General features: G+C 38.3%; 1 pseudogene; it reads left to right on the top strand.

Moving 5' to 3' along the window:
* The first annotated feature begins 12,224 nt into the window (after positions 1 to 12,224).
* On the top strand, positions 12,225 to 12,907 carry LOC147997950 (olfactory receptor 4B1-like; annotated as a pseudogene).
* Positions 12,908 to 13,687: the final 780 nt, after the last annotated feature.

Here is a 13,687-nt window from a genome sequence, read left to right as displayed (position 1 = left end):
TTGTGTCTTCATAGTAGCTATTTGGTAGTGCTCTGTTTCAATTTTGTGGACTAGTTTGCACACTATTTGTATGAAGTCTTCTATGAATGTTTAATAAAATTCTACCCTGAACCCATCTGGAGCTAGGTTTTGGTTGGGAGACCTTTAATAACTGCTTCTATTTCTTTAGAATTAATGGGGTGTTGAGAAAGTTTATTTGATCCTGATTTAATGTTGCTACCTGGTATCTGTCTAGAAAATTGTCTATTTTTCCATATTATCCAGTTTTCTTGTATATAGACTTTTATAGTGGCATCTCCTGATTTTTGGAATTTCTTCAGATTCTGTTGTTATGTATCCCTTTTCATTTCTCATTTTGTTAATTTGGATACAGTCTCTATGACCACGGATTAGTCTGGCTTAGGGTTTATATATCTTGTTGTTTTTCTCAAAGAAACAGCTTCTGGTGTTGTTGATTCTTTGTAAAGTCCTTTTTGTTTATACTTTGTTCATTTCAGCTCTGAGTATGATTATTTCCTGCCTTCTACACCTCTTGGGTTTACTTATTTCTTTTTGTTCTAGAGCTTTGAGGTGTGCTGTCAAGCTGCTGATATAGGCTCTCTCCTGTTTCTTCTCACAAACATTCAGAGCTATAAGTTTTCCTCTTAGCACTGCTTTCATTGTGTCACATATGGTTGGGAATGTTGTATCTTCATTTTCATTAAGTTCTAAGAATTTTATAAATTCTTTCTTTATTTCTTCCTTGACCAAGTTGTCATAGAGTAGAGCATTATTCAACATCCATGCATACGTAGTCTTTCTGTCATTTTGTTATTGTTGAACAGCACTCTTTGTCTGTGGTGATCTGATAGAATGCATGGGATAATTTCTACCTTCATGCATATGTTGAGGCCTTTTTAGTGTCTGATTATATGGTTAATTTTGCAGAAGGTTCCAAGAGATTCTGAAAATAATGTATATCCTTTTAATTTTAGGATGGAATGTTCTATAAACATCTGTTAAATAAATTTGGTTCATAACTTCTGTTAGTTTCTCTACATCTCTATCCAATTTCTGCTTCCATGATCTCTCCAGTGGTGAGAGTGGGGTGTTGAAATCTCCTACTATGATCTATAATGTGAAGTACAATGTATGCTTTGTATTTCACTAAGGTTTCTTTTATGAATGCAGGTGCCCTTTCATTTGGAGTATAGATATTTTTGATTGAGAGTTCATCTTGGTGGATTTTTCCTTTGATGACGATGAAGTCATCATCCTCCCTATCCTCCTTAGAAAGCCATGTCCTTCCTTATATTTTTTTAAAGACGTTTTGTTGAAAGTCAATTTTATTTGATATTATAATCCAACTTCAGCTTGCTTCTTCAGGCAATTTTCTTGGTAATTTGTTTTCCAGCCATGCACTCTGTGGTAGTATTCGTCTTTGTCTCTGAGGTGTGTTTCCTGCCTACAACAAAAATGCTCGATACTATTTATGTATCCATTGTGTGAGTCCGTGTCTTTTCATTGGGGAATTGAGTCCATTGATGTTGAGAGATATTTATTTTTCTTGTTAAATGTAGAATTATCTTTGTTTGTCTCTCATTTCATTTCCTTGCAAGGAAATTATATTCTTGTTTTCGGTATGATGTATTTTCTCTTCTTGTGTTGGACTTTCCATTTATTATCTTTTGAAGGCCTGGATTTGCTGAAAGAGATTTCATAAATTTGGTTTTGTCATGGAATATCTTGGTTTCTCTGTCTATGTTACTTGAAAGTTTTACTGGATACAATAACCTGCTCTGGCAATTGTGCTCTCTTAGGGTCTATTTGACATCTGTGTAGGATATTCTCACTTTCATAGTCTCTGGTGAGAAGTCTGGTGTAATTCTTATAGGTCTGACTATATATTTCACTTGGACCTTTTTCCCTTACTGCTATTAATATTCTTTCTCTGTTTGGCACTTTTGGTGTTTTGACTATTATGTGATGGGAGGAATTTCTCTTCTGCTCCAATCTATTTGGTGTTATGTGTGCTTCTTGTTTGTTTATGGGCATCACTTTCTATAGGTTAGGGAATTTTTCTTTTTTAATTTTGTTGAAGGTATTTACTGGCCCATTAAGTTGGGAGTCATTTCTTTCTTCTATACCTATTAACCTCAGGTTTGAACTTTTCATTTTGTCCTGGATTTCTTCTATGTTTTGGGCCAGGAACTTTTTGGTTTTACGTTATCTTATTCAGTTGTGTCGATGATTTCTATGGAATCTCCTGCCCCTGAGATTCCTCTTCTATCTCTTGCATTCTGTTGGTGATTCTTGTATCTACGGCTCCTTGTCTCTTCCTTTGTTTTTCTATCTCCATCTTTGTCAACTTTTTGCTTTTTTATTATTTCTATTTCTATTTTCAAGTCGCCCACCTGTTTGGTCATGTTTCCTGTAATTCTTTCATGGATGTTTGTGTATCCTCTCAAAGGGCTTCTACTTGTTCACTTGTTTTTTCTCCCTTTTTCTAAGGGAATTGTTTAGGTTTCTCTCAAATTCCTCCATCATTATCAACAAATGTGATTTTTTTTATTACTTTTTTTATTAACTTGAGTATTTCTTATATACATATCAAGTGTTATTCCCTTTCCCGGTTTCCGGGCAAACATCCCCCTCCCCCCTCCCCTTCCGTATTGGTGTCCCCCTCCCAACCCTCCCCCCATTGCCGCCCTCCCCCCATAGTCTAGTTCACTGGGGGTTCAGTCTTAGCAGGACCCAGGGCTTCCACTTCCACTGGTACTCTTACTAGGATATTCATTGCTACCTATGGGGTCAGAGTCCAGGGTCAGTCCATGTATAGTATTTAGGTAGTGGCTTAGTCCCTGGAAGCTCTGGTTGCTTGACATTGTTGTACTTTTGGGGTCTCGAGCCCCTTCAAGCTCTTCCAGTTCTTTCTCAGATTCCTTCAACGGGGGACCTATTCTCAGTTCAGTGGTTTGCTGCTGGCATTCGCCTCTGTATTTGCTGTATTCTGGCTGTGTCTCTCAGGAGCGATCTACATCCGGCTCCTGTCGGTCTCCACTTCTTTGCTTCATCCATCTTGTCCAATTTGGTGGCTGTATATGTATGGGCCACATGTGGGGCAGGCTCTGAATGGGTGTTCCTTCAGTCTCTGTTTTAATATTTGTCTCTCCCTTCCCTGCCAAGGGTATTCTTTTTCCTCATTTAAAGAAGGAGTGAAGCATTCACATTTTGATCATCCGTCTTGAGTTTCGTTTGTCTAGGGATCTAGGGTAATTCAAGCATTTGGGCTAATAGCCGCTTATCAATGAGTGCATACCATGTATGTCTTTCTGTGTTTGGGTTAGCTCACTCAGGATGATATTTTCCAGTTCCAACCATTTGCCTACGAATTTCATAAACTCGTTGTTTTTGATAGCTGAGTAATATTCCATTGTGTAGATGTACCACATTTTCTGTATCCATTCCTCTGTTGAAGGGCATCTGGGTTCTTTCCATTTTCTGGCTATTATAAATAAGGCTGCGATGAACATAGTGGAGCACGTGTCTCTTTTATATGTTGAGGCATCTTTTGGGTATATGCCCAAGAGAGGTTTAGCTGGATCCTCAGGCAGTTCAATGTCCAATTTTCTGAGGAACCTCCAGACTGATTTCCAGAATGGTTTTACCAGTCTGCAATCCCACCAACAATGGAGGAGTGTTCCTCTTTCTCCACATCCTCGCCAGCATCTGCTGACACCTGAGTTTTTGATCTTAGCCATTCTCACTGGTGTGAGGTGAAATCTCAGGGTTGTTTTGATTTGCATTTCCCTTATGACTAAAGATGTTGAACATTTCTTTAGGTGTTTCTCAGCCATGCGGCATTCCTCAGCTGTGAATTCTTTGTTTAGCTCTGAACCCCATTTTTAATAGGGTTATTTGTTTCCCTGCGGTCTAACTTCTTGAGTTCTTTGTATATTTTGGATATAAGGCCTCTATCTGTTGTAGGATTGGTAAAGATCTTTTCCCAATCTGTTGGTTGCCGTTTTGTCCTAAGCACAGTGTCCTTTGCCTTACAGAAGCTTTGCAGTTTTATGAGATCCCATTTGTCGATTCTTGATCTTCGAGCATAAGCCATTGGTGTTTTGTTCAGGAAATTTTTTCCAGTGCCCATGTGTTCCAGATGCTTCCCAAGTTTTTCTTCTATTAGTTTGAGTGTGTCTGGTTTGATGTGGAGGGCCTTGATCCACTTGGACTTAAGCTTTGTACAGGGTGATGAGCATGGATCGATCTGCATTCTTCTACATGTTGCCCTCCAGTTGAACCAGCACCATTTGCTGAAAATGCTTTTTTCCATTGATGGTTTTGGCTCCTTTGTCAAAAATCAAGTGACCATAGGTGTGTGGGTTCATTTCTGGGTCTCAATTCTATTCCATTGGTCTATCTGTCTGTCTCTGTACCAATACCATGCAGTTTTTATCACTATTGCTCTGTAATACTGCTTGAGTTCAGGGATAGTGATTCCCCCTGAAGTCCTTTTATTGTTGAGGATAGCTTTAGCTATCCTGGGTTTTTTGTTATTCCAGATGAATTTGAAAATTGTTCTGTCTAACTCTTTGAAGAATTGGATTGGTATTTTGATGGGGATTGCATTGAATCTGTAGATTGCTTTTGGTAAAATGGCCATTTTTACTATATTAATCCTGCCAATCCATGAGCATGGGAGATCTTTCCATCTTCTGAGGTCTTCTTCAATTTCTTTCCTCAGTGTCTGGAAGTTCTTATTGTACAGATCTTTTACTTGCTTGGTTAAAGTCACACCGAGGTACTTTATATTATTTGGGTCTCTTATGAAGGGTGTCGTTTTGCTAATTTCTTTCTCGGCCTGTTTCTCTTTTGTATAGAGGAAGGCAACTGATTTATTTGAGTTAATTTTATACCCAGCCACTTTGCTGAAGTTGTTTATCAGCTTTAGGAGTTCACTGGTTGAACTTTTGGGATCACTTAAATATACTATCATGTCATCTGCAAATAGTGATATTTTGAGCTCTTCTTTTCCGATCTGTATCCACTTGATCCCCTTTTGTTGTCTGATTGCTCTGGCTAGAACTTCAAGAACTATATTGAATAAGTAGGGAGAGAGTGGGTAGCCTTGTCTAGTCCCTGATTTTAGTGGGATTGCTTCAAGTTTCTCTTCATTTAGTTTAATGTTAGCAACTGCTTTGCTGTATATGGCTTTTACTATGTTTAGGTATGGGCCTTGAATTCCTATTCTTTCCAGGACTTTTATCATGAAGGAGTGTTGAATTTTGTCAAATGATTTCTCAGCATCTAATGAAATAATCATGTGGTTCTGTTCTTTCAGTTTGTTTACATAATGGATCACGTTGATGGTTTTCCATATATTAAACCATCCCTGCATGCCTGGGATGAAGCTTACTTGATCATGGTGGATGATTGTTTTGATGTGCTCTTGAATTCGTTTTGCCAGAATTTTATTGAGTATTTTTGCATTGATATTCATAAGGGAAATTGGTCTGAAGTTCTCTTTCTTTGTTGTGTCTTTGTGTGGTTTAGGTATAAGAGTAATTGTGGCTTCGTAGAAGGAGTTCGGTAGTGCTCCATCTGTTTCAATTTTGTGGAATAGTTTGGATAATATTGGTATGAGGTCTTCTATGAAGGTTTGATAGAATTCTGCACTAAACCCGTCTGGACCTGGGCTCTTTTTGGTTGGGAGACCTTTAATGACTGCTTCTATTTCCTTAGGAGTTATGGGGTTGTTTAACTGGTTTATCTGTTCCTGATTTAACTTCGATACCTGGTATCTGTCTAGGAAATTGTCCATTTCCTGAAGATTTTCAAGTTTTGTTGAATATAGGTTTTTATAGTAAGATCTGATGATTTTTTGAATTTCCTCTGAACCTGTAGTTATGTCTCCCTTTTCATTTCTGATTTTGTTAATTTGGACGCACTCTCTGTGTCCTCTCGTTAGTCTGGCTAAGGGTTTATCTATCTTGTTGATTTTCTCAAAGAACCAACTTTTGGTTCTGTTGATTCTTTCTATGGTCCTTTTTGTTTCTACTTGGTTGATTTCAGCTCTGAGTTTGATTATTTCCTGCCTTCTACTCCTCCTGGGTGTATTTGCTTCTTTTTGTTCTGGAGCTTTTAGGTGTGCTGTCAAGCTGCTGACATATGCTCTTTCCTGATTCTTTCTGCAGGCACGCAGCGTTATGAGTTTTCCTCTTAGCACAGCTTTCATTGTGTTCCATGAGTTTGGGTATGTTGTATCTTCATTTTCGTCAAATTCTAAAAAGTTTTCAATTTCTTTCTTTATTTCTTCCTTGACCAGGTTATCATTGAGTAGAGCATTGTTCAATTTCCACGTATATGTGGGCATTCTTCCCTTATTGTTATTGAAGACCAGTTTTAGGCCGTGGTGGTCCGATAGCACGCATGGGATTATTTCTATCTTTCTGTACCTGTTGAGGTCCGTTTTTTGACCAATTATATGGTCAATTTTGGAGAAAGTACCATGAGGAGCTGTGAATAAGGTATATACTTTTGCTTTAGGATAGAATGTTCTATAAATATCCGTTAAGTCCATTTGGCTCATGACTTCTCTTAGTCTGTCGACATCACTGTTTAATTTCTGTTTCCATGATCTGTCCATTGATGAGAGTGGTGTGTTGAAATCTCCCACTATTATTGTGTGAGGTGCAATGTCTGCTTTGAGCTTTAGTAAGGTTTCTTTTACGTATGTAGGTGCCCTTGTATTTGGGGCATAGATATTTAGGATTGAGAGTTCATCTTGGTGGATTTTTCCTTTGATGAATATGAAGTGTCCTTCCTTATCTTTTTTGATGACTTTTAGTTGGAAATTGATTTTATTTGATATTAGAATGGCTACTCCAGCTTGCTTCTTCTGACCATTTGCTTGGAAAATTGTTTTCCAACCTTTCACTCTGAGGTAGTGTCTGTCTTTGTCTCTGAGGTGTGTTTCCTGTAGGCAGCAGAATGCAGGGTCCTCGTTGTGTATCCAGTTTGTTAATCTATGTCTTTTTATTGGGGAGTTGAGGCCATTGATATTGAGAGATATTAAGGAATAGTGATTATTGCTTCCCGTTATATTCATATTTGGATGTGAGGTTATGTTTGTGTGCTTTCATTCTCTTTGTTTTTTTGCCAAGACGATTAGTTTCTTGCCTCTTCTAGGGTATAGCTTGCCTCCTTATGTTGGGCTTTACCATTTATTATCCTTTGTAGTGCTGGATTTGTGGAAAGATATTGTGTAAATTTGGTTTTGTCATGGAATATCTTGGTTTCTCCATCAATGTTAATTGAGAGTTTTGCTGGATACAGTAACCTGGGCTGGCATTTGTGTTCTCTTAGGGTCTGTATAACATCAGTCCAGGATCTTCTGGCCTCATAGTTTCTGGCGAGAAGTCTGGTGTGATTCTGATAGGTCTCCCTTTATATGTTACTTGACCTTTTTCCCTTACTACTTTTAATATTCTTTCTTTATTTTGTGCGTTTGGTGTTTTGACAATTATGTGACGAGAGGTGTTTCTTTTCTGGTCCAATCTATTTGGAGTTCTGTAGGCTTCTTGTATGTCTATGGGTATCTCTTTTTTTAGGTTAGGGAAGTTTTCTTCTATGATTTCGTTGAAGATATTTACTGGTCCTTTGAGCTGGGAGTCTTCACTCTCTTCTATACCTATTATCCTTAGGTTTGATCTTCTCACTGAGTCCTGGATTTCCTGTATGTTTTGGACCAGTAGCTTTTTCCGCTTTACATTATCTTTGACAGTTGAGTCAATGATTTCTATGGAATCTTCTGCTCCTGAGATTCTCTCTTCCATCTCTTGTATTCTGTTGGTGAAGCTTGTATCTACAGCTCCTTGTCTCTTCTTTTGGTTTTCTATATCCAGGGTTGTTTCCATGTGTTCTTTCTTGATTGCTTCTATTTCCATTTTTAATTCCTTCAACTGTTTGATTGTGTTTTCCTGGAATTCTTTCAGGGATTTTTGTGTCTCCTCTCTATGGGCTTCTACTTGTTTATTTATGTTTTCCTGGAATACTTTCAGGTTTTTTGTGTCTCCTCTCTATGGGCTTCTACTTGTTTATATGTTTTCCTGGAATTCTTTCAGGGATTTTTGCGATTCTTTCAGGCATTTTTGCGATTCCTCTCTGTAGGCTTCTACTTGTTCTCTAAGGGAGTTCTTCACGTCTTTCTTGAAGTCCTCCAGCATCATGATCAAAAATGATTTTGGCACTAGATCTTGCTTTTCTGGTGTGTTTGGATATTCCATGTTTGTTTTGATGGGAGAATTGGGCTCCGATGGTGCCATGTAGTCTTGGTTTCTGTTGCTTGGGTTCCTGTGCTTGCCTCTCGCCATCAGATTATCTCTAGTGTTACTTTGTTCTGCTATTTCTGACAGTGGCTAGACTGTCCTATAAGCCTGTGTGTCAGGAGTGCTGTAGACCTGTTTTCCTCTCTTTCAGTCAGTTATGGGGACAGAGTGTTCTGCTTTCCGGCGTGTGGTTTTTCCTCTCTAAAGGTCTTCAGCTTTTCCTGTCGGCCTGTGTCTTGAGTTCACTAGGCAGCTTTCTTGCAGCAGAAAACTTGGTCTTACCTGTGGTCCCAAGGCTCAAGTTCGCTCGTGGGGTGCTACCCACAGGCTCTCTGCAGCGGCAGCAACCAGGAAGACCTGTGCCTCCGTTTCCGGGAGCTTCAGTGCACCAGGGTTCCAGATGGTCTTTGGCTTTTTCCTCTGGCGTCCGAGATGTGTGTGCAGGGAGCAGTCTCTTCTAGTTTCCCCGGCTTGTCTGCCTCTCTGAAGGTTCAGCTCTCCCTCCCACGGGATTTGGGTGCAGAGAATTGTTTATCCGGTCTGTTTCCTTCTGGTTCTGGTGGTTTCTCAGGCACAGGGGTCCTGCCGCTCCTGGGCCCTCCCCCATGGGAGCCCAGAGGCCTTATGTGATTTTAAGTCTAAATCTTGGTTTTCTTGTGTAGTTTAAGTATCCAGTATTTTATTTGGTGGGATAACTGGGCTCTGCTAATGCCAATTAGCATTGTTTTTTTTTCTTAGATTTCTAAACTTGCTGCTAGACATTGGGTTCTGGTGTCCTGTTCTCATCTATGTAGGCAGCTCTCTCCCCTATGGGATTTGGGTACAGGGAACTGTTTGGCCATTCAGTGAAGTCCTCAGTACACACCAGAACCATGGGTAATGGTGGCTAACTGTTCCTATATCCCAGTGTCCAGAAGCACTGTTCAATTTCTCCTTGCATCAGGGATGTGGGCTGAGATGGGCAGATCTGTCAACCTGTCCTGCAGACTCAGGATTTCCTGCGAATAATTTTATTGCACAAATTTAAATGTAAATATAAAATTCTGGTTCTTGAGTTGATTTTCTGGAAATTTAACTGGGAGAGGAAAGGCCTCACACTCTAGCTAGAGAGCTACCTATACAAATACAGAAACTACTAATGAAAAGGAAGTTTCTTTAAAAATATTTCAAATTATAAAAGTATTCATTTTCTGTGTTACCTGTGGGTAGGTTGTTTATTTGTTTTTGCTTATTTGTTTGTTTTAATTGAATATGGAGAAATATTTACAATACATCAAGATAAGTGTGAAATTCATCACAATAGAATCATCTGCATTCCAGCAATTTTTCTACAAAAGCAGAGTCCACTGAGAGGTCAAGTATGTACAACAGACCTCCTGCTTCATAATTGTCAGAGCATTAAGTCTGTCTCATGTTCTCTACAATTAGATATTTATAACTTTTGCATTAATGGGTACAGATCTAATCTAATAGATCTAATAAGCTAGTATACCTGACTAAGTCTCCTGAGGAACTATGTATTGTTATATTTTTTGTTGTTTTTTTTTTGTGGGGAGCTTTGTTTTTCATTATCCCCAATAGAAAATTAATCTAGAGATGAATGAGTGAATAGAAACGAAAATTATGTATGATGATGAGAAATTCCCCAAAACAGAGTGTACACAAAGGTAAATCTGAAATGTGTGTGGGTAGACATGCACACATGCTCATAACCCATGTAGCTGACAAACATTCCACACCAGATCAACTTAAGTGATTTGGGAATTAACTTATTTCACACAGAAGCAAACTCATGGGGAATACATTTTTTTTCTTAGCCGTGTCTTTAAGTGACCAAATGGTGAAACGGGATGTAAACAAATACTGCTACCCTGCATTGTTGTTTATACTAACATTTTAATTCATGTACAATCTCCATGTGCTCTTTCTCTATTGTGTTTCTCTGTGTCTGTGTTTCTGCATGAATATATAGGGACACACGTGTATGTGGCATACATATGAGTGCATGTGCATGTGTATGTGCATGTGTGTGTCCATGTGTGTTTTTATGTGTGTATGTGTGTGTGTGTCTTATATGCTGTTTGTAAACAAAAGTAAATTGTGTATTTATAATTTGGAAATACTGAAACTCACAATTGATTTGTGGATTAACCATGTGACTGATCTACTCACATATCTCTGAAATCCCATTATTTCAAGTGAATAGAGAGAGAACCTAATATGCTGGTGGTTTCTCTTTTCTACCCTTGTCAGGAAAACGTAATTTTTGGCAAGAAAACCCAAACTTCAGCAAAGTCATATGCACCCCACAAAATAGGACAGTTATATCATTTGAAGGGAAAAGGTATCAGACTGGTAGAAAAATGAGTTTGCCACCTCTCCAATACTTGAGAGACATGAGATTGAACTTCAGAAGATATAATGGGAAGGGACAGGCAGAATCCCCAAGGAACCAAAGTAAGCTAAACACTGGAGCTTCTCATTACATGAGAGCTCATGGATTGATAAGGATGGTAAGCATAATGATAAGAACTTTCAAGACCATACTCAGTCTCCATAGAAGGCTACAATGTGAACAAGATGAGAAGTAGTCACCACCACAGTGCTAACAGCTACTTTACAAGTTACAGTGTGAAAAGCAGAGTGTAACTGTAGAAAGAATAGAAGGATGATATCTGAAAACAGACAAGGCTGCGCTGGAACTGAACAGTTTTCCATGTGAGTAACCAAGCAAGCACACAGCATGTGCCATATGCAAAAGTGAGCAAAGAGGAATGAACTGTGTAGATACTATGTGTACAGAAATACAGGTAGTTTGGTGGAATTCTAAGATGTTGAGATGAAAGAATAGGAAGGAATTTCTATTAAGCCAGGCAACATGTCTTGCTCTTAGAATACTCACATTCAAGAGACTGAGGGAGAGAAATTAGGAATTTCAGGTTAGCCTGGACTACATAGCAAGACACTACATCTTTTATTCTTTTTTCTTCATTTAAATGAATAGTCTGATTGATAGAATAACATGAACAATATTAAGAAAACAGAAATGTAATGCCTATGCAGTGATACTCCTGCTAAGAAAACATGTTCTATAAAGAAACAGGAACTATTAAGTTACAAATACCTGCTGTCATATTGAAGGTTGTGGAATGAAGGGGTATGGTGTTGTTTGGTTGATCCTTCTTCACTTTCATGGCGCACTTTACACATCTTAAAAAGCATTTCTGATGACCTCGTTACTGTGTAGACATCGAGATGTGCCTTACTTTTAATTCTATGTATTAAAACCAGTAATCATTTATTTATCAAATGATAATTTGATTTGATTTATCTTCAAAAATAATGAGTCTTGAGGAAATGATACCTTTATTGTGTGGGTTTGAATATTCATAATAGCAATCAGAGTATAATGGGGCCCAACACACACACACAGGTTTGTTGGAGAGACAATACCTTTGGCAACAAGAAAGCATAGAAATGAGTGGGTTGATCTGTTTTTCTGCATAACATTTATAACTAGTTAATGATAAGAATGAGTAAAAAATTGAGATACTGTCAAGGTTTTCTTTTACTTAATTTGAATGATTGCTTATACAGCATGTGAAACTGAACTCAGACCCATGGTAAGCCTTCTGCCAGAGCTTCATTAGTGACAGGACTACAAGTTTGCACCATCTTTGTAAATGTTTAAACACTTTGCTCAGTTCTTCGTACACTTTTGAAAATCCCCTGGTGTTAAGAGAGAAAGTATTAGATATGAAAATCTGTGAGAATAAATCACTTCTAAGCTTTGATTTTTGTGACTACAGAGAAAGACTTTGACTCTGATGAAACTGAGTGTCTAAAAGTATTAAAAAATCAATATCTCTCATCTGCAAGATACTTCTAATGGCTTACTGCTCTGTCTTCCAGGAGATGAGTGTCAAATGTGTCAGTTGCTCTTTGTGGCAGGAAAAGGGCTTGTCTGTCAAATGCTTTGCTATTACCAAGTTCTCTGAGGTTCCTGGAGAATGCTTCCTCCAGTTCACCCTCATTCTGCTCTCATAGCGTTTGCTATCTACACCAGTCCATCTCTACACACCCCCATATACTTCTTTCTGGCGAACTTATGTATCCTGGAAATTGATTAAGAAGACTCTGTCATACCTAATATTTGGTGAGCCTTGTAAGTGAGATATGAGGAATCTCTCAGGAGGCATGTGCCACACAAATGTTTTTCTTCACACTTTTTGGTATAAATGAGTGCTGCCTATTGAAAGGCATGGCTTTTGTCCACTGTATTGCCCTGCTTCACTTTGCAACCCAAATGGGTCATGAGGTATGTGCCTATTGGCAATTGTTTAATGGGAAATAGGTTGCCTTGTAGGGTTGGGACAAATCTATTGAAGCCCAAATCTAACCACCCACAAGGAGTTGATAAATTCTTGGTCATCTTCCATATCACAGTGACATCCTTGCTGAATGCCACCATCTATAATTTAAGGAACCAAGAAGTCATGGCAGCACTGAGAAGAACTCTGGGTCTGAAGAAAGTTCTGATAATAAATAGGAAATTAAGGATACCAAAGTGCTCTTTCAAAAAGGTGAAAAGTCTGTGAAAGAAAGAAAACAAAACCACTGTGCTCTTTCTTGCTGTCTTGAAACAAACTTTAAGAAACACAACTTTGTTTTAGAGTGTTCTCTTTATTCTCCACCATGCTTAATTGTAAAGAATTGTAAATTATGCTTGCTACTAAATTACTTCAGTAGGTTAGTCCAGTACTTAAACATTTTCAACTGGGAAGAGTTTAAACCACATGCTAATGTCTCAGGCGCCTTGAAAATTCTCTGTATCCATTCTTAGCTCTTTGGAAATCTTCCAGAAATTGTTTGTAAATGATCTCATCTTGTTATGCTACAATTCCATATTCCTCAGTACATGTAAATTCATTGCATTGGACTGGAACTGCTAAGTAGTTCTCAGGACAGTGAATTGTTAGGCTCTGCTTTGTGCACCATTTGGTCAGTCCATACTTCAGTTCTGGACACCCAGGGGTTATGATTTTGAAACAGGAGTAGTCTTTCCTCCACTTTTTAATTTCTAATAGGATGGTGGAAAAGAATTTCAGCCAGGTGATTCTCAACATCAATATCACAGTTTCAGATAAACACAAACACACACACACACACACACAAACACACACACACACAAAGACACACAAGTATGCATGCACACACTATACAGGAATTGAAGTGGGTTTACAAGTGACAGAACACAAATATGAATGTCAGCTAGTGTCAGATAATTAGATTCAGGTTGCTATTAAACAAGAAAATAAAATAACATGAAATTAGAATCTTGAGTCTTTATGAGTATAATGAAACAAAAATAAAATTCC

Source organism: Rattus norvegicus, chromosome Y (genome assembly GCF_021556685.1).
Source record: "Rattus norvegicus strain SHRSP/BbbUtx chromosome Y, alternate assembly SHRSP_T2T, whole genome shotgun sequence".
NCBI classification, from domain to species: Eukaryota; Metazoa; Chordata; class Mammalia; order Rodentia; family Muridae; genus Rattus; species Rattus norvegicus.
The sequence above is the reverse complement of the archived record's forward strand: the minus strand, read 5'-3'. Positions and strand labels throughout refer to the sequence as shown.